The 20,868-nt window shown below is 38.8% G+C and overlaps 2 long non-coding RNA genes across 9 annotated transcripts in view; one reads left to right on the top strand and one right to left on the bottom strand.

Annotated features, from left to right (window-relative positions):
• Positions 1-20,868, top strand: part of LOC139186875 (uncharacterized) — a 436,582-nt gene that overhangs the window by 177,685 nt on the left and 238,029 nt on the right. The gene's annotated exons all lie outside the window — the stretch shown is intronic.
• LOC139186877 (uncharacterized) overlaps positions 1,825-20,868 on the bottom strand; it is a 116,034-nt gene continuing 96,990 nt past the window's right edge. The window contains exons 2-3 of the long non-coding RNA XR_011570550.1: positions 11,379-11,487; positions 1,825-10,903 (exon numbers count right to left, since the gene is read on the bottom strand). This is a non-coding gene — a long non-coding RNA (uncharacterized lncRNA). The remainder of the gene's footprint in view (positions 10,904-11,378; positions 11,488-20,868) is intronic.

Genomic DNA, 20,868 nt, shown 5'->3' with positions numbered 1-20,868 from the left:
CTTCTCTTCTGAGTTCACAAAACTGAAGTGTCTTCATTATCATCACTTCAAATCTTCATCTTATCTTCTTTTCAATTGTTACAAAGGGCACGTGCTTTTTAGGTTGTTTGGTTAAGTGCTAATAAAGATAATACTTTTTTGTCAGCAAAGAGTGGGTGGTGTTCTGATTTTAGAAGTGATCAGTTGACTTTAGAAAGTACTGAAAGAAAATTCAGTGTGTCCCTCATTCAACTACTCTCTTAGTGGGTTTTTAGTGAAAGATCCAGCTGGATTAATGAGGGAAAATCCTCTCTAGAGAAATACTGCTGTGTTATCACATTTTGAGTCAATGGAATGCATTCTGCATTTGTTAGCTTTGGGGCTTTCTGCTCATAGTCTGGACCTGACAATGTGGGCAAAAAGAGAGAACAGAAATAATCAAGAAGATATACAAGAGTTGGTATAGTACTATTGCAAAGACTCCTCTATAAATTTAGTTGTGGAAACACAGGCAGTAGCATTCGGAGAGATATCAACTGACTCAGAATAATATGATCCATGGGCTTAACTCAGAACTTTGCCAGAGGGAAGTCATACACTTAAGTGGCTGCTGAATAGTCATGATTTGAATCGTTGTTCTGCTCTGGGGGCCCAGATGACTTTAAAAAGAAACTGCAGTTCCTTTCCATTAGCTTACAGCATAGCAGCAACTGCTTCTTTAAAAGATATATCTAAATAAGATGCCAAGATGACACATGCTTTTCAAGGAATGTCGGTAGAATCTTCAACACAGCTACGGCTCTGTCTGGCACAATTCAATAGAAGTTCTCAATTTTCTTTGAAGGGAAATATTCCATATGCAAAAAGCCCACACTCTATAGAAATGACAAGTGCAGTTGTCAGATTGAAGCAATGTTTTTAGTTATGGTTTTAGGATGTTAATTTAGCTTTTCAGTGGTGGGATTACTCTTTTGGTTAGTTCATTAAGCTTGCATTGTTAGGATGTAGACTTATTGTCTGAATTTCCCTTTGGGCATCTGTACAATGAAGATGAAGAAGGGAAGGTCAAACACAAGCACATTGGGGCTAATATTTTTTAAAAGAAAATGGACAGGGAGGTAGGAGCTCTGAGCTGTAATCTTGGTACTAATCAGTGAGCTGTTTGATCTTAAATAAGTGACAACTTTTCTAGCCGTCATTTTCATAATTTGTAAATAATGAAAAATGACCTCTATTGTTGATTGGATTTAATAAAGTTCAGTTCAGTTCAGTTCAGTCACTCAGTCGTGTCCGACTCTTTGTGACCCCATGGACTGCAGCACGCCAGGCCTCCCTGTCCATTACCAACTCCCAGAGTTTACCCAAACACATGTCCATTGAGTCGGTGATGCCATCCAACCATCTCATCCTCTGTCATCCTCTTCTCCTTCTGCCTTCAATCTTTCCCAGCATCAGGGTCTTTTCCAATGAGTCAGCTCTTCATATCAGGTGGCCAAAGTAGTGGAGTTTCAGCTTCAACATCAGTCCTTCCAATGAACACTCAGGACTGATCTCCTTTAGAATGGACTGGTTGGATCTCCTTGCAGTCCAAGGAACTCTCAAGTGTCTTCTCCAACACCACAGTTCAAAAGCATCAATTCTTCAGCACTCAGCTTTCTTTATAGTCCAACTCTCACATCCATACATGACTACTGGAAAAACCATAGCCTTGACTAGATGGACCTTTGTTGGCAAAGTTAATAAAGTTATATATATTATATATATATATATAATATATATATATAAACTTTGTTAATAAAGTTACATATATATAAACTATATATATATATACAAAACTGTGTAACTTTGATATCAGGGATATAATAGTGAGCAAAGAAATACATAATAAGTCCTATTATTGTGCTTACAGTCCTTTAGGGTGAAAAATCTTAAACGACTAATCCTGCTGTGTGTGTGTGTGTGCTCAGTTGCTTTAGTCATGTCCAGCTTTTTGTGATCCTATACACTGTAGCCCCAAGGCTCTTCTGTCCATGGGGATTCTCCAGGCAAGAATACTAGAGTGGACTGCCATGCCCTCCTCCAGGGAATCTTTCTGACCTAGAGATCAAACCTCCATCTGCCAGCCTGTCTTGCATTGAAGGCATATTCTTTACCCACTGAGCCACCTAGGAAGCCCTAATCCTTGTAATAAAGGTGTAACTATATTCTGAGCTCAGGGCTTGACAGTAAAGGAGTGTGGTTCTATGAAGCATAACTAAGGGTACTGACTGGTACAGGGAAGGCAGGGAGAGCTTGTCTACAAAGCTATCCTTTAGTTGAGATCTAAAAGAGATAGCAAAGTGAGAGAGAAACAATGTCCAACTGATGAAACAGTCTGTGCAAATATCCTGGGGTCTGAAGAATGGTGGCTTTGGTAAACTGGAAGAAGGCCAGGGTGACTGGAACAAGAGAATGAATTGGAGCAAGTTTCTGGAGGCAAAAAGAGAGGAAAGCAAAGCCAGGATCAACAGTTTTACAGCATATTTTCAGAGTTTTTGTTTTCTTCCCAGTGACGGGAGAAACTCAGTTTTTTCAGTTAGATGTTGTGAAGATTAAATGGGACACTGTATGCAAAATGCACATTTGTGGACATAGAATAAATGTTCATTAAATGAGACCTAATTGTAATCATTTCAGGAAAATCTTTATCTAAAAAATTTAGACAATGGGGGAACTATTGTAAGTGGAAATACTGCCTTGATAAAAAATGTTCAGAATAGGTCTAGAATCATGAAAGAATCAAGCCAATGTAGGTATTTACTATCTGCTGCTGCTAAGTCACTTCAGTCGTGTCCAACTCTGTGCAACCCCATAGATGGCAGCCCACCAGGCTCCCCCGTCCCTGGGATTCTCCAGGCAAGAACACTGGAGTGGGTTGCCATTTCCTTCTCCAATGCATGAAAGTGAAGTCGCTCAGTCATGTCCGACTCTTAGCGACCCCATGAACTGCAGCCTACCAGTCTCCTCCATCCGTGGGATTTTCCAGGCAAGAGTACTGGAGCGGGGTGCATTGCCTTCTCCGATTTATCTATCACAACCCATAACTTGTAAGCAGGTTTTACCCATCCAAGGATCATGTCCTTGATAAATAATGAAGTCAATACATGGAAGCTTGAGCATCACAGTTACCCTGGGCCCCTGATGCTCTCCTCCTGGCTTTACACCTGTACTGTCCTGTCCTACTTATGTGTTCACCCTTGGCATTCGCTTGTGATTTCTGAAACTCTTTTGCTCTTTGGGTTTGCACATTGATTTTGATTTTTACAAATTGACCCTTGCTGTTTTCTGTGCCTAAAACTGCAATTTTCTCTGCAAGTCTCTTCACTGCCCAGTCACCTTGTCTAGGGTCCTGTCCTTTATTTTTAGCCTACCACATCTAAAACTCGAAAGAGATTCAGATAGTCATTGTGCTGAGCATATATGGGGCATTCAATACGTAGATATTGATTGGCATATTGGCTGCAGATTGGAATCATGGTAATCAGTGGAAGCCTAATAATAAATTAATGCAACAAGGTCATTGGAGTGACCCTCAGAAAACTATTTGCTTGCTGCATCATTGATTACAGAGGGGAATTATAACCGCCCCAGGGTAGCTGTGAAGGGCTAATTCACGTAATACTGTCACAGTTCTCTGACTTTCCTGCTCATCGACAATATTCAATCAAAATTCTTGCTGCACTACATGCTGATGCCAACAAGACCTCTGAGTTGTCACAGAGCTCTCCTGTGAATACAGAGAACTCGGTTACCTGGCGTCCATCACTACTTAAGTGACCTACAAACAGATGGAACTTAACATGTCCAGGGTACAACTTATTACCATATCCTAACCATTTCTCCTGTGTTTCCTAACTCCTGTCAGAAACCTGGGTATCATCTTTGATACTTCCCAACACTCACCTACCACATTCAATCGATCTCCAAGACCTGCCTGTCTTATCAACTAGTCTCTTTAGAATTTGCCTACTTCTCTCCCTATCCACTCAGTTTTCTTAGAATGCATAGTTTCTAGTCTATAATTAACACACAAGACTTCCAACTGACATGCTTGTTTTTTAACTTGATTGCTTCATCCCCACCCATGCATTCTCCATCCTATACGCATTCCAGGAGGTCTTTCTAAATTTTATACTTGATCATGTCACTTTCCTGCTGAAAAATTCTCACATCGTTCCTTCTTGCTATTTGAATGAATTCAGGCTATTTAACATGGACTATAAATTCTTTCATGACTTTTCCCTCAGGGGGTTCATCACTCCTAAACTTTTCCTTGCCAACCATTCTGAAATATTTGCTTTTCCATGAATATGTCATTTTCTCTTCCATTTCTGGACCTTTGCTTATACTCTGACTTCCCCAAGCAGTCTCCCTCTCATTAAACCTTTTCTAGGCTGGCCTGGCCCCAGTTATCCTCAGATTTCCATGTCAATGTCAGCTCCTCCAGGAGGGGGCTAGTTCTCCTCCCCTTCCACTAGTATCCTGTACTTACTCCATCCAACCAGTTGTTGGCTTTGTTGACATTACTTGTTTACTTGTCTTATCTCTCTCTCTCAAATACAAACTGGTTAAGAGTGGAGATAATCTATGTTATTTTCATTTTATTACCAGCATCAAATACGACACATGGCCAAGTACTAACTTAAAAACACATTTGTTGAATAAATCAGTAAGTGCATGGAAAGTTAATCAAAGGTGTGCTTATAGAAAGACATCCATAAATGCCATTTTATTCTAAGATGATTGTATACTAGATATCAAACCAAAAGCATCTCTGGATTTAAAAAATACACACTTAATTCAAATTTGTCCCGGAAGAGGCAGATAATCTGGCAAATGCTAGATGCTAATGGGCTGCTTTGAAGTAAATACCACATTCCAGGCAAGTCATGTTTTCTGCATGTCATGTAGAGAGGACATCGCTGACCCAATAGCATTTATTTTATTCTTTCCACAGATGTTTACTGTTTTCAACAACAACAACAAATCCAAAGATTATAAAATTGAGTTGTTTCCCATTTCTTGAAAGGCAATGTTGACTTATACTTGGAGTTATTTTTGCTATCTCAGTATCTAGTGGCTAATAGGTAGCTAGGTTAAATAAGAATGTAACTATAAATGTATGTTAAAATGTATTTGATTTGGAATCAAATGACTGGGCTTTGCCACTTACTAGCTAAAGAATATTCTATCAATTCCATCACCAAAAGACATCTTTAAATCCTTTTACTTCTCCTATCTTTCTGTTACTAAGTCCAGACCAACATTATCTATCACTTAGTCTCCTCAGTAGCCTCAGTTCCCAGTTTTTTGCTTTTGTTTTTTTGTTTGTCGTATGTCAATCCATTCTCCATTCTTCAGATGGCCAGGACTCTCTTTTCAGAGGACACACTTGGTTCTGCTCTCTCTCCGCTTAAAACCCTTCAGTGACTTCCCAGTGATTTCAGGATAAATTCGAACTCCTTATCATCGTCTAGAAGGGTTTGCCTGATTTGGCCTCTGCTTACACTTTCCCACCATTTTTCTTCCATGTGATACCACATTTCCTCCAGCTCTTTTTATTTTTTTTATTACCCCCACTACAGTGGCTTTTCTTGGGAAGTCATTTGAGCAATGCTCAGAGTCATTAACATCCCCTGTTGCTTGTGAACAGGTCAAACCCCTTGCTATATAGTCCACTGTCTTCTCCAGGCAGGACTTGGAGCTTCTGCTGCTCTCAGAACAAGGCCTATTTCACCCTGGGAACATGGTGAATTGTAGAATGCACAGCTCTGAACACAGACAGGCCTGGGTTCAAATAGCCAAGTAAATCACGATTTAATAATAAGAATAAAAATATTCACTTATTATTAGTGTAGATACCATATTAAGTTGCTTTTCATGTATCACCTCTTTTAGGCTTCAAAAAATCATACTATATCATTATTCCAATTTATGCATAAAAAAGTTAATTTTTAAATACTGTTTTCTCAAGTCTTAAGTGGGGATTTAAAGCAAAGTCTGGAGACTTTAGAACCAGAACTTAGCTTCTGTCATATACATCATATACAGAAATATGATATAGTCGGTACTTAGCACAGCGCCTAGCATATGTTAACCTTTTATGATAAATAACTTTCTTTGTTATTTCTCCTTTAGAGGAGGAATCACCCTTTCCCCTCTCTGTCTAACCATATTCTTTTCTGTTCTTCAGCACTAGGTTCAGTCATGCTTTTCTCAACCGCTGGTGTCGCCTGAATCCACCACTCGTTTTGACTTTTCTCACTCACTGTGCAGGATCATAAACTCCTGCAGGGCACCGGTTGTTTTCCATGTTTTTGTGGCATTCCTCTCAGCACCTTGCACAGTGCAATGTAATTGTAGGCCAGTCAATAAATGCTTGTTGAATGAATGCATTAAACCTCATGATCGATCTTCTGACCTTGAACTCACTACAATGTCCTAAAGAGCTGAGCTAACTTGTTAGGCCAAGCACAATTAAAAATCATATGTATATATGCATTTCTTAAAGGAGAACTTTGTGATCCCAAATTATTGGTGAGCCCAGTGGTTCTTGACTGGGGAGATTTCCCTCCAGAAGACATTTGGCAATGTCTGGAAACGTTTTTGGTTGTCACAATTGTGGGGTGTACAACTGGCTTTCAGTGTGGAGGGATCCAGGATGCTGTTAAGTATTCTACATTACACATCAGCTTCCCACACAAAGAACTATCCAGCCCCAAATGTCAACCGTGCCAAGACTGAGGAAACCTGGGTTAGATAAGATATCAAAAGAGATTATAGAATTTACATAGAATTTATCAAACACTTTATAAATATGTACTATGCATCTATGTTGCATGTGACTTTGGATCGTGTATAAATGCATGAGGGCTACTCTGGTGGCTCAGTGGTAAATAATCCTCCTGCAATGAAAGAGACATGGGTTTGATCCCTGGGTTGGGAAGACCCCTTGGGAGAAGGAAATGGCAATCTACTCCAGTATTCTTGCCTGGGAAATGCCATGGACAGAGGAGCCTAGTGGCTACAGTCCACGGGATTCCAAGAGTTAGATGTGACTTAGCAACTACACCACCACCACCATAAATGCATGGAAAATAGGAAGAAATCTCTACTGTTAAATTATTTTGAATCAAAATTTCAAAGCTACTAGGAAAAAATCATATGTTGTTAAACTCTGCTAATTCAGAAGAATGTAAGGGAAAGTCGTTACCTACCATGTGATTTATATAAGAACAGCCAAGTTTATTATTTGACACAATATACAGTAATTAAATGTGGCAACTAACAAATGATGCTCATAAAGAGATTCTCAAAATGGCTATGAATTGCCTGTAATTGATGAGTTTATATTCAAAGGAGTGATGAAAAATAATTTTTTAAATTTTGGAAAGTTTTTGAAATAGCTTTTAACACTTCCCTTTCTCATACCTTTATAATCTCAACTAAGAATTGCAAACTGTGCATAAAATTCCCATTGTTGTTGTTTAGTTGATAAGTCGTGTCTGACTCTTTTGTGACCCCATGGACTGTAGCCTGCCAGGCTCTTCTGTTCATGGAATTCTCCAGGCAGGAATACTGGAATGGGGTTGCCATTTCCTTCTCCAACGGATCTTCCTGACCCAGGGATCAAACCCGTGTCTCCTGTACTGCAGGTGGATTCTTTACCACTCATCCCCCAGGAAGGCCCCCAAATTCACATTAGAAGCATCCAAATTAACTAATCTTTTGATGATAAAATCATAATCACATAGTTCTTAAATTGAAATACTTTAAAACACACACACACACACACACACACACACTCATAGCAGCCAGATCTTTTCATGGAAGCCAGTAACAGAGATATGGGTAAAGCAAAAAGAAAAAAAAAAAAAAGGCTGTAATAGAAGTCAGGCTTATTTGGTATACAGCTTATGTGTCTGCAAGAAAGATGTTTTATGTCAACTATTCTAATCTATTTTTTCAGTAGATTTTATTTTGGGGCCTTACCTGATGGCTCAGAGGTTAAAGCACCTGCCTGCAATGTGGGAGACCCGGGTTTGATCCCTGGGTTAGGAAGGTCCCCTGGAGAAGGAAATGGCAACCCACTCCAGTATTCTTGCCTGGAGAATCCCATGGACGGAGGAACCTGGTAGGCTACAGTCCATGGGATCACAAAGAGTTGGACACGACTGAGCAACTGCACTTCACTTCACTTCTTCATTCTCATCTATTTTTCAGTAGATTTTATTTTTTGGAGCAGTTTTAGGTGGACAGCAAATGAACATAAAGGATAAAGATTCCCCATATATCTTCTGCCCTGACCCCTGAACAAGGCTCTGCATCACCAACATCCCCCAGCAGAGTGATGACCTTTGTAACAACGGATGAATCTGTAGTCATACATCACTATCACCTGAAGTCCGTGGTCTACTTCAGGGTTCACTGTATATGTGGGATATTCTATGGGCTTTGACAAATGCTTACTGAGATGTATCCACCATTATAGTATCACCCAGGGTAGTTTCACTGCCCTGAAAGAATTATTTTTAAAATAAAAACCAGAACAAATGAGGGCTCGTAAAGTTACTCACTACCAGGAAGATAGTTTTCATGTTAAAGAAAAGCCCGTCTTTCTTAGGTTATTTACACAAAGAAATTTTATTTCCAAAAGAAAACTGGGACGTCTATAACTGGAAACCAGACATAGAAATGCTTGCACGTTCAACCCTAACTTTTCTTTTTAACCACATTGTCTTTTGGAATATGAAGGAATTTGCTTTATAAAAATTTCCATTCTTGGAGTATAGAGAAACTTGTGAAACTTCAGACAATGAGGAAAAGACTGGTTATAAAAGAAACTTCTTGTAAAACAGTGAGTTATAACCATAAATTCTTCCAGTTCTGAACCCTGAAAGATCAGGGAAAACTTGACAAAATGAAAATGTTAAAATTTTCAGGCAAGCCAAATGAACTTGTAAAAGCATATTTGCATCCATGTAAAAGAACCTGGTACAAGAAGGTGTAATGGGGGCAGTTTGGATGAAACATGAAATTAAACACATGCATGACTGTTACCAGCAAAGCTAAAATAAAATGAAGCAGATGTCTACTTGCTTAAATAGGTGATTTTTGTGTTAGGAAGTAAAAACTGAGCTTGAGAAATGATAGCATATATATCAGGTTTAATTGCTAATGACTGCATGGTTCAAATAATTCCATCACTCCTGTGAAAAGTATACTTTTTAGTAACTTTGCTCGAAACATCTGAGACTTTTGAAAGTGAGAGTAATTCTGATAGTATGAAAAACACATTTCCAATGTCATAGCTTTGTGTTTGTTTGTTTTTTTTTTTTTTTAACAAATATTAGGAGAGGCATGAGTCGGACACAACTGAAGCGACTTGGCATGCATGCATGCATTGGAAAAGGAAATGGCAACCCACTCCAGTATTCTTGCCTGGAGAATCCCAGGGACAGAGGAGCCTGGTGGGCTGCTGTCTATGGAGTCGCACAGAATCGGACACAACTGAAGCGACTTAGCAGCAGCAGCAGCAGGAGAGGCATGCTGGTGCCATGTAATGAGTAATGGATTAAGGGTGTAGAGGTCAGACAATTTGTGTTTTACTCAGCCTTGCTATTAACTAACTGTGTGGCCTGTTATGTAACTTCTGTGATCAACAGTTTACACATTTAAAATGTCATTGAGTATGGGGGCTCACTTCTGATTTTCTTGACTGGGAGAATGCTTGCTTAAATCCTAGGGACAGGAAAATGGAGGACAGTTGGGGATGAGGGATTGACAGGAAGACAAAGACAAGCTCAGTGCTGGAGGTGACATGTCTTTGGTTAGCAGGAGGATTAATCCACGAGGAGTTTCATTTCCTCATAAAATACAATTTTGAAACGTGCCGCTATTATGAAGGTATAGAGGTAAGACCTTCACTGGGAAAGAAGTACATGCCAGGCCTCAGTAGACTGTCTGATGGAGGAATTAAGCAATGAACGATAGATGTGCCATGTCCGTCTATACTCCCCATCCTCAGCACTGCCTGTCCTCGAATCTTTGAGTGTAAGTGGCTATAAGCCACATCCCTTTATGAACACGGTTGGGTGGGGAAGAGAGATGAATGGGTCCTTTGATTTGGATCTTGTCTTTTAATTATTTGATGACTATCTTCTATTCCAAAACTTATGAGCCTCTCTCCCATTATAAAAATAATAATAATTGTCATCGCATGTTGGGCATAATTCACATATAAATTCAAAATTTTATAAAGTATATATTATTACTTGCATTTTACAATGAGCAAATCTATATTCAGATAGGCAAAGCAATTTGAGCAAGTCCCCACAACTGTTCAGTAAAAGAAGAAAGGCACCATCTCTAGGTCTGGTTGGATGAAATCTGAATTTTCCTGGTATTCTCTTTATGAAACCCTGTGGCTCTCTTTTATAAAACTGGAGAGGTCCTTCATGCCTGGGATGGACTCCAGGTCTATCGTTGTTTCTAATGATGAATTATGGCCTTGGTTGCCTTGTAACCCACGCTTCTCAGAACACTAGCTTTGGTGACCACCTGGCTAGAGTGATTTATTGAAAAGTGACTGTTCTTCCTTCAATGCACACAAGTGCATCGCCAGTACACCTTGGGGTAATTATATCATGGATGAAGGACTGCAATGGCAACCACCCATGGAGTTGTTTATGTCCTGGAGCTGCAGTGCATGGCACCCCAGAGGGCTCTTCCTCCTGCTGAGGTTCGAAGGCTGTGGGCATGGAGGTCAGGGTGGGGGTGGGGGATGAGCACTAACCTATTACCATGGAGACAGGGATACTGATAAAGAACAGGCATCCTGAGGAAGAAGCATCTAGAGTAGCCGTATTGCACTTCTCAGAAGGTCCTGGTGGAATTAAACAAAAATGCTGACCTTTTTCAAAAGGCCCATGCATAATTTATAACCCACCTCCTAAATTGGTTCCCTCAACCTTTTTTGCTTTAAACATTCAATGGTTTATGCCACATTCAAGTTCCAGTTCAAATATATAATCAAATTCTAAAAACATTTTCACCTTAATAGGCTCTTTGGTTGAAATGAGGTGATGATGCGGCTCATCTACCTTCAATAGCAAAAGTGGACATTGGCAGATTTAGTTTTGCATTTGAATTCCCTTTGAATAAAAGCTTCACCGAAGAGCCTCTATTTTTAGCTGTATTTAATTAAAATTTTAAGAATAGGCCTTCCCTTCTACACTGAAATCCAACCAAATTTTGTGGATAAAAAGTGAGGAAGAAAGTTAACTAGTATGTATTAAGCAACATTTTAAAAAATCAATTTTATACAAGTAAAATTGTTCTCAGGAAAAGGCAATACTTACCTCATAAAGGTGTTTTAGGGATTAAGATGTGACACAGGTATGGCAAATTCAAAAGCCCTCAGGGAACCAAGAAGACAAAGTATCGCGTGACCTCCCTTGTGTGTGGAATCTAAAAAGAAATGATACACGTGAACTTATTTACAAAACAGAGACTCACAGGCTCAGAGAACTAACTTATTGTTGCCTATAGGAACAGATAGTTAAGGAGTTTGGGATGGACATGTACACACTGTTGTATTTAAAATGGGTAACCAGTAAGGACCTACGGTACAGCACATGGGACCCTGCTCACTGTTATGTGGCAGCCTGGATGGGAGGGGAGTTACGGGGAGAATGGATACATGTATATGCATGGCTGAGTCCCTTCACAGCATTGTTAATATCACAACATTGTTAATCAGCTATATCCCAATATAAAGTAAAAAGTTTAAATGTTTTTAAAAAAACAGCCTCTTCTGTTCTTCTTAGTCTGATTTAATGAAATTTCAATGTGTTGCTTGAACTGTTGTGCAAGAAAACGCACACTTCAACCTATCTCTGAAAAGAGATGTAGTTATGTAACCTGCTAATCTGCATAAAGTAGATGTCAAAAGAAAAAACAAAAGTCTGCAGGAGCCAAGAAGACTGTATACATAGGAGAATGGGCTGAATGCCATGCAACAGGGCAGGGTAGGGCCTGAAGCAGTTTGGAGAGTGCATGTACAATCTGAAGTAGGCATTTGCTATTCAGCTTTGCCATTGTTTAAAAAAGAATAGCCATTAATGGAGAAAATGGTGAAATTTCCTAAGCTTTAAATAAAGGCAACTGATTCAAAATACTAAAACATCCGTCAGTTAAAAAAAAAAATACAAATACACAAATAAATATGTCATAGACTGCCAGTGTGTGAGGCCTCAGATGATGTCTACTAGAAGCTTAGCGTAGTGCCTAGCACCTAGTACATCTTAATAAAGGCTAACTATTCTTATTTGTTATACTTGGAGATATGCTGAGAGGTTTGAGCTTGTTTCTTGTTTATGGATCAGGAGTTTTAAGGCTCCACAACCTGAGTTGGTGGTGACAGAGCCTAGCCTAGTTTTCTTTGATCTCAAGTCTCAGTTACCTACCCAGTAGTGACTGGTTAGGAGTGTTCCTTAATAGCTTATAGTTTTTTATGTTAACCTGATCCCCATGATATTTATGTATGCATGTATGTTTGTGTTTAAAAGGAAGAGGACTCATACATAGATGTCTCCATTAAAAAAGTTGAGTGGTATTCCAGATTCACTGCTTCTAGGCGGAATTACTCTCATTGTGACAACATTCCAACAGGGTCTGAATTCATAGTTGTAATACCCCTTTATTATGTTCAGAGAATGAGTCTTTAAAGACCCTTTGTGGCCGCAGCCTAAATGTTAGGTTCTCTAATATTTTGCCACTTTGAAGACAAAGAGATTTCAGATAGACAGAGGTCTCTTTCACTCTTGATAACGCTCATAAGGCAGGAACTATGAAGGTGATAGTTCTTATTTTCGATGCTTTGTTTCCCAGGCTCAGTGGGAACCTATAGAACGTCTACATTCCAGTCAGGAGAGCCAAAAAGCAAATAAAAGCCAGTGAAGAGATGTGCGCTAACGATCCAGGAAGTAGAACAGTGAGTGGAAAGGTGAGCTTTGGATGCAGGAAGTAGAACTAGATCAATAAAGTGAAGGTGAACTCATGTCCCAGGAAGTAGAAGGTGATCACTGAGTAGAAAGGTGAGCTTGTAACCCAGAAAGTAGAATAAGGTAGGCAAATAAAAAAAAAGAGAAAGTAGCTCTTAGAAGCCAAGGATGATTATTTTTTAAAATTTCTGTCCTTATGCCAAGGAAAGGCCAATAGCACCAGGGATTATTTGAAAACAGGAAGCTCAACCCAGTGTTCTTTGACAACCTAGAGGGGTGGGATGGGGTGGGAGATGGGTTCAGGAGGGGTGGGATGTATGTATACCTGTGGCTGATTCATGTTGATGTGTGGCAGAGGCCAACACAATATTGTAGCGCACTTGTCCTCTCTTAATTGTATTTTGCTCTGTACTTATCAATATCATACAATTATAACCTTTGATGATTAAAAAAGAAAGAAAATCAAAGCAGAAAAAAAAAAACAATGACTGATTACCTTAAATTAGACTTTGTAGGCTTCCTGCCTCTGCAGCTGTGAGGTTTTTACTTAACCTTTCTCTGACTCAGCTTCCTCATCTGTAAAATTGAGGTAATAATACTGCTTGCCTCTCCAGTTGTTCTTAGAGTTGAATAGTCGATGCAAGTGCTTAGTATGCTGACTGATATATAGTAAATACTCAATAAATATTATTCTTATCGGTATTATTCTCATTTTAAATGTTACAGATTGTCTTTCTCCTGCTTAATGAGCACATGCTTTCATCTACTGGAGTGTCTCTCTCACTTACCTACTGGTTTCTTTATTGCAGTGAAGCATCTATAGTTATTTAATTAATAGTTAATGAGAGAGTTTTTGGCGAGACAGGCTCTTTGCACTGTTTAATGCTACTGAAAGCACATCTGTTAATTCTGTAGCACAGAGTCCCGTGGTCCCAGGGCACTCTCTCAGTGTCAATCTATGATAAATTGATAACAAGTGAGTTGTTTATTTCCTGGTAAAATGATTGTGCAGGGGGTGGAAGGTGAGAGAGATTGGTTTGTACTGTAGAACAGCTTTTCATACAAAGCATAGCTTCAAATCAGGAAGGCTGGGCTTGGTACGCATAATGCCTCAGGAAGGAAAGAGAACCCAGTCTTGTTTTCTCAGGACCACCTGTCAGTTGAGTGGAAATTTCCTCCCTATTGTATAGACATAAGTATGATAGAATCATATCTACCTGGCCGGAATTCTTACAAAGATGAGTTTGGGCAAGTGCTACGTAAGTATTAATAAAAAGCATACTGAATTTCTTCCCCCTATCCTCATAAAGGTATGTGTTCCCTTCCAGTATCTCTTTTGTTATTTCCTTCTCAGTTTTCATTGCTTATGGATGTGCATTTTATTAAAATGCTGCAAAATATATATTGGATGTGCATTTTATTATAATACTGCAAAATATATATATATATAATATTATAAGGTGTAATTATAGGTCTCTGGCAAAGTAAAGGTCCATATTAATATGTTGTATTTGTCCAGTGTTCATAGCCTGATTCCCACTGATTTGCTGGCTACTTAAACCTCTGCACTGTATCAAAGCAGGGCCACGGTACACAGTGTGTGCCTATGTCCTGACCCCAGTTTCCACGTCTCTCATAAAATGACTTGGGGATGTCGTTTCTGCGAAACAGTAGCCAGTCTTCCTGTGTGCCTGGTGCTCTACAGTTCCAAAAGCACTTTCCCCTGCGTTTCTCACTTGATTTTCATAACAAACCTGTGAGCCCAGAAGAGCTTTATGAATTCTATTTTATATATAGGAAAATAAGCCTGAAAGAATGTAATCAGTTCATAAAGGAACAGGGTAGGGATTTGAACTCAAGAATACATGACTCCAGGGTCCTTGCTTTGTCTTCTAGTCACAGGCAAGGAGAGGTGATTTCTCAGAAACCTCCCTATTAGTTAGAGTGCCTCTTTTTTTTTTTTCTTTTTTTTTTTTAAAGGATCTGTATACCAAAAGAATGCTTAGAGGTGCAATCAAAGCAAGGAAATGAAGTCCTTTTTTATCTTCTGATCCTGTTCTGATTGTTTACCTCTTCAAAATTTTCGTGATAAGGTCACAAAGGAGGGTAGATTCCTTCTGAAGTTCAGGTCTTTAGGGAAAAGAAAATCATCCATAGGTCACTGATGTCACTTGACACTGGTGAGAAGTATCAAGAAGTGAAGGGGAATCAGACGTGGGTGTGGATACTGGATCCACCGATTTCTAGTTGTAGTACCATGGATGTTCTCTCTTAAGTCTCTATGTCTTCATCCGGTAAATGGGAAAAATGAGAGTATATGCCTTTTACGGATGGCATAAAGATAGAAGAAAACATAGTTCCTTTAAACTACTTAGCAAAGAATTGGTGCTGTAGCCTCATAAATGGGAGAAGGCAATGGCATCCCACTCCAGTACTCCTGCCTGGAAAATCCCATGGATGGAGGAGCCTGGTAGGCTGCAGTTCATGGGGTCGCAAAGAGTCGGACTCTACTGAATGACTTCGCTTTCACTTTTCACTTTCATGCGTTGGAGAAGGAAATGGCAACCCACTCCAGTGTTCTTGCCTGGAGAATCCCAGGGAGGGGGAGCCTGGTGGGCTGCCATCTCTGGGGCCGCACAGAGTCGGACACGACTGAAGCGACTTAGCAGCAGCAGCAGCCTCATAAACAATAGCTATTGTCAGTATTACTTATACTAATTTTACCTTTGATATTTGGATGTTGTAATCAGATAGCATATAGGGAAATCAGACTATTGGAAGTTTCTCGAGTATATTTTGCCTTACAGATCTTCCAGGCCTTTGGTTCTTCAGACCCAAAAATAAGGAGTAAAGAAAATGATGAATAATATGTGTTCTGCACTCATGCCCTCTGTATCACATTTCAACTTCTGCAAAGAATGATCATATCACTTACTATGTCCCTTTCCAAAAAAATTCAATCCAATTTAACAAATGTTACCTGAGGGCCTACTATGTGTCCAGTACTGTTCTAGGCATTGGGAAGAGAGGTGGACACAACATGGTCTTCAGCCCCAAGAAGTTTTTGGGTGAATGAGGATGATGGAAACAGATGCTGAAAAATTGTGTTGCAAGGTCTATGATGGCTGTAAGCCCAGAATGGTATTAAAGTTATACTAGGGCCACTTAGGGAAGCCTAGAGCTTAGAAGGCAGTCAGAGGATTCCTGGGAGCATTTTGGTATTACCAGATAGCAAACTTAAAATCAGAAGAGGTGGAAAATAACTTTTAAGAAGATTTCTGGAGCCAAGTCACGAGATCCTATTGACAACGTGGTGGGCTTTATCTTGGAGGTTAGAAGTTACAAAATAGCATACCATAAGTCATATACACCTTAGATAGCCCATACAGATTATTTGATATCCTGGGTCTTTTAAAAAATGAATTTACATAAATATAAAATACGATTTCACTTACAAATACGGATGGCTACCTCATGGTGAAATCATTCATCCCACATTTCCAGGGAGTATCAACTAACTGGAACTGAAGTATGGATGCCTGTAAAATGCTAGGCAGGTGCTTTCAGATTTTCCACAGTCCTTACCAGTCCCTTTGAATTGCATTAGCCTAATGCACTCATTTTTGTTATGTTTGACACCCACAGGCATTCTAGACTGCTTTCTGCTTCTTCCATTGTCCATCCTTAACAAAGGTAGGAAACTGTACCTGTAAGAAAACTGGGTATCAGTTTCTTTAATGCATGGATAGTGTCTTCAGACTACAAATAGTTTGTTCCCTGGACACCAAGTTCATCAAACCATTTCTATCCAGGTTAAGGTCAGAGCAGGAAGAAGGAGACAGCAACTTAACAGCCAAAATATTGGTACTACTAGTTATGTCTACAAATAACGGGTTCAGTTCAGTTCAGTAGCTCAGTCGTGTCCGACTCTTTGTGACCCCATGAACCGCAGCACGCCAGGCCTCCCTGTCCATCACCAACTCCCAGGGTTCACCCAAACCCATGTCCATTGTGTTGGTGATGTCATCCAACCATCTCATCCTCTGTCATCCCCTTCTCCCCTCCTGCCCTCAATCTTTCCCAGCATCAGTGTCTTTTCAAATAAGTCAGCTCTCCCCATCAAGTGGCCAAAGTATAGGAGTTTCAGCTTCAACATCCGTCCTTCCAATGAACACCCAGGACTGATCTCCTTTAGGATGGACTTGTTGGCTCTTCTTGCAGTCCAAGGGACTCTCAAGAGTCTTCTCCAACACCACAGTTCAAAAGCATCAATTCTTCGGTGCTCAGCTTTCTTTATAGTCCAACTCACATCCATACATGATGAATGGAAAAACCATAGCCCTGACTAGACGGACCTTTGTTGGCAAAGTAATATCTCTGCTTTTTAATATGTTGTCTAGGTTGGTCATAACTTTCCTTCCAAGGAGTAAGTGTCTTTTAATTTCATGGCTGCAATCACCATCCACAGTGATTCTGGAGCCCAGAAAAATAAAGTCAGCCACTGTTTCCCCATCTATTTGCCATGAAGTAAGTGATGGGACTGGATGCCATGATCTTAGTTTTCTGAATGTTGAGCTTTAAGCCAACTGTTTCACTGTCCTCTTTTACTCATCAAGAGGCTCTTTAGTTCTTCTTTACTTTCTGCCATAAGGGTGGTGTCATCTGCATATCTGAGATTATTGATATTTCTCCCGGCAATCTTGATTCCAGCTTGTGCTTCCTCCAGCCTAGCGTTTCTCATGATGTACTCTGCATAGAAGTTAAATAAGCAGGGTGACAATATACAGCCTTGACGTACTCCTTTTCCTATTTGGAACCAGTCTGTTGTTCCATGTCTTGTTCTAACTGTTCTTTCCTGACCTGCATATAAGTTTCTCAAGAGGCAGCTCAGGTGGTCTGGTATTCCCATCTCTTTCAGAATTTTCCAGTTTATTGTGATCCACACAGTCAAAGTCTTTAGCATAGTCAATAAAGCAGAAATAGATGTTTTTCTGGAACTCTCTTGCTTTTTTGATGATCCAGTGGATGTTGGCAATTTGACCTGATTCCTCTGCCTTTTCTAAAACCAGCTTGAATATCTGGAAGTTCACGGTTCACGTATTGCCGAAGCCTGGCTTGGAGAATTTTGAGCATTACTTTACTAGCGTGTGAGATAAGTGCAATTGTGCGGTAGTTTGAGAATTCTTTGGGATTTCCTTTCTTTGGGATTGGAATGAAAACTGACCTTTTCCAGTCCTGTGGCCACTGCTGAGTTCTCTAGATTTGCTGACATATTGAGTGCAGCATTTTCACAGCATCGTCTTTTAAGATTTGAATAGCTCAACTGGAATTCCATCACCTCCACTAGCTTTGTTCATAGTGATGCTTCCTAAGGCCCACCTGACTTCACATTCCAGGATGTCCAGCTCTAGGTGAGTGTGAGTGATCACACCTTCATGATTATCTGGGTCATGAAGATCTTTTTTGTACAGTTCTTCTGTGTATTCTTGCCACCTCTTCTTAATAATGGATAATGTCTACTTAATTATATGTGCCAGCAATTCTGCTCTTAAGTTTACACACATCATTTCAAGTAATAATCTTACAAGAACAATTCTTTAGTATCCCTATTTTACAAATAAAGAAAATGACATTTACAAATGTTGATAGAATGGTCAAAGTTGGACTACCGTAAACACACTCTTATACAGTCTGTATTGCTGCAAGCGGGTAATGTAATATTTCTAAGTGGTTTTATGAGTAGGAAGAGCAAGGTAAAAACAGGAAGAATATGATGGAGTACATATACTAGGATGTATAATGCTTCTTATTCTATATTTTTATATGTTCAAAGAGATTATCTTTTAGTCTAATTAAAATATACTCAAGGAAAGCCTACTAAGAATTGCCTAAAAGTTGTGCATATCAAGTTGCCATTCAGGTATAGGTCTCAGTCTAACACTTGACCAGATTGTAGCTAACAGGAAACAGCGTAATAGTGATCTACTAATTTTGTCAACACGTTTGGAAAGATTTTCTCCTTAAATAACAAATAAAGTGAAAAACCAGTTTTAAAAACTTTTTGGAAAATTGCAGGATAAAGAAAAGGGAACTTTGTCCAGAAGAATAGAAAGAAAATTTATTTCTTTCTATAAATAGAATAGAAAGAAAAATTATTTCTAATTAATAGAAATAAAATGATCACAATTTTAGAAACCAGTTGATATAAAAGTAAAGAAATAGTGCCTCTTGGAAACAGAAGCAGATCATCATAATAAGGTAACATCAGCTGAGAGAAACAATATTAGGATAAGCTGAAAATACAGATAAGTGTTGTAAAAGATGATAAGGAAACTAAAAAAGCAAAACCAAAACTTCAGTTGCATAATTAAAATAATTTGTGGGGGAAAAAAAATGAAGGAAGAGTCAGAAATCATTCTTCCTGAATGACAGCTTATATAGTTCCAACTGACTTGCTGCTGAGAAAAAGAAAATGGACAAAATATTTACAAAGCTTAAAAATTACACACTTATACACATACAAGGTGGTAAGATATAATATCAAGAAAAACAACAAATACCAGAATAAAGCATATAAAGACAAAAGAATGAAAATACAGAAAAGTGTGTAACATACATAAGCGTCCAATAAGGAAGTCTAACGTGCATACAATTGGAAACTCAGAAGGAGAGGAGAAAGGGGAAAAAAGGCAAAAAGCAATACAAATTTCCAAAAAATAGTAAAGAAATTGAGCCATCAATTCCAAAAGTCCTATAAACACCATGAAGGACGAATATAAAGAAAACTATACTGAAGAGTATCATAAAAAACTGCTAAAACTAAGAACAAAGATAAAAATCTTAAGGAAAAAGGGAAAGTGGGGAAGGCATATTATCTTCTGAAGAGCAACAATAAGACAGACAGCCGATTTTATCAATAGAAACTATAGAAAGCAGAAGACAAAGGAATGGTATCTTTAAAGTGCTGAAAGAAAATGAGAGACAATCAAAAATGTTAACACAGAAAAAAATCCCTTCAAGAATTATCGTGAATTTAAGAGATTCAAACAAACACAAACTAAGGGAATTCATCACCAGCAGAGCAGCTCTAATGAAACAGTAAAAGGAGTGATTCAATGCCAATGAAATATCTGCCACATGGAAGCCAAGGAATGCAGGAATGAATAAAGAATATCAGAAAATAGTAAACATGTGGGTAAACATTATCGCAACATATACACAGAATTTATAGGAAACTTTTACACAACAATGAGAAAAAAGACAGTCCAGTGGGAATATGTACACCGTTCTCTAACCAGTCCCGTAGGAAAGTCTTCTGTGGCCAAAACCATGTGGAAGTGTTCGTCCTCGTTGGTAATCATGTGGTACAAATTGAAATAAAAACAAAGTACAACTAAATGCTCACCAGAGTACTAAAATTAAAAGACTGACAATACTGAATTGATAGCAAAGTTGTGAAAAAACAGGAGCTCTCATAGGCAGTTGGTGGAAGTTAAATTATTATAGTTGTTAAATCACTGGAGTTAAGTTAAATTATTAGAGTTATAAAAATTGAAAATTAATATGCCTTATAGCACAGAAATTCTACTTCTTATATTTATATAAGATAGAAATAGCAGCATGTGGTCACAAAAATACATTCTCAAGAAGTTTCTTAGGAGCATCATTTGTAAAAACCCCAAGCTTGAAACAACTCAAATGCTCATCAACAGCAGAATAAATAAATTGTGGTACTCAATAAGGTACTGTAGATTAAGCAGTTCTGCAAATTATAGCCCATGGGCCAAATCTGACTCACTTGCCTGTTTTTTCAAATACATCTTATTAGAATACAGTCAATCTCATT

Source organism: Bos indicus, chromosome 14 (assembly GCF_029378745.1).
Source record: "Bos indicus isolate NIAB-ARS_2022 breed Sahiwal x Tharparkar chromosome 14, NIAB-ARS_B.indTharparkar_mat_pri_1.0, whole genome shotgun sequence".
Lineage (NCBI taxonomy): Eukaryota > Metazoa > Chordata > Mammalia > Artiodactyla > Bovidae > Bos > Bos indicus.
Note: the sequence above shows the minus strand (reverse complement) of the source record. Positions and strands in the feature narration are given on the sequence as shown.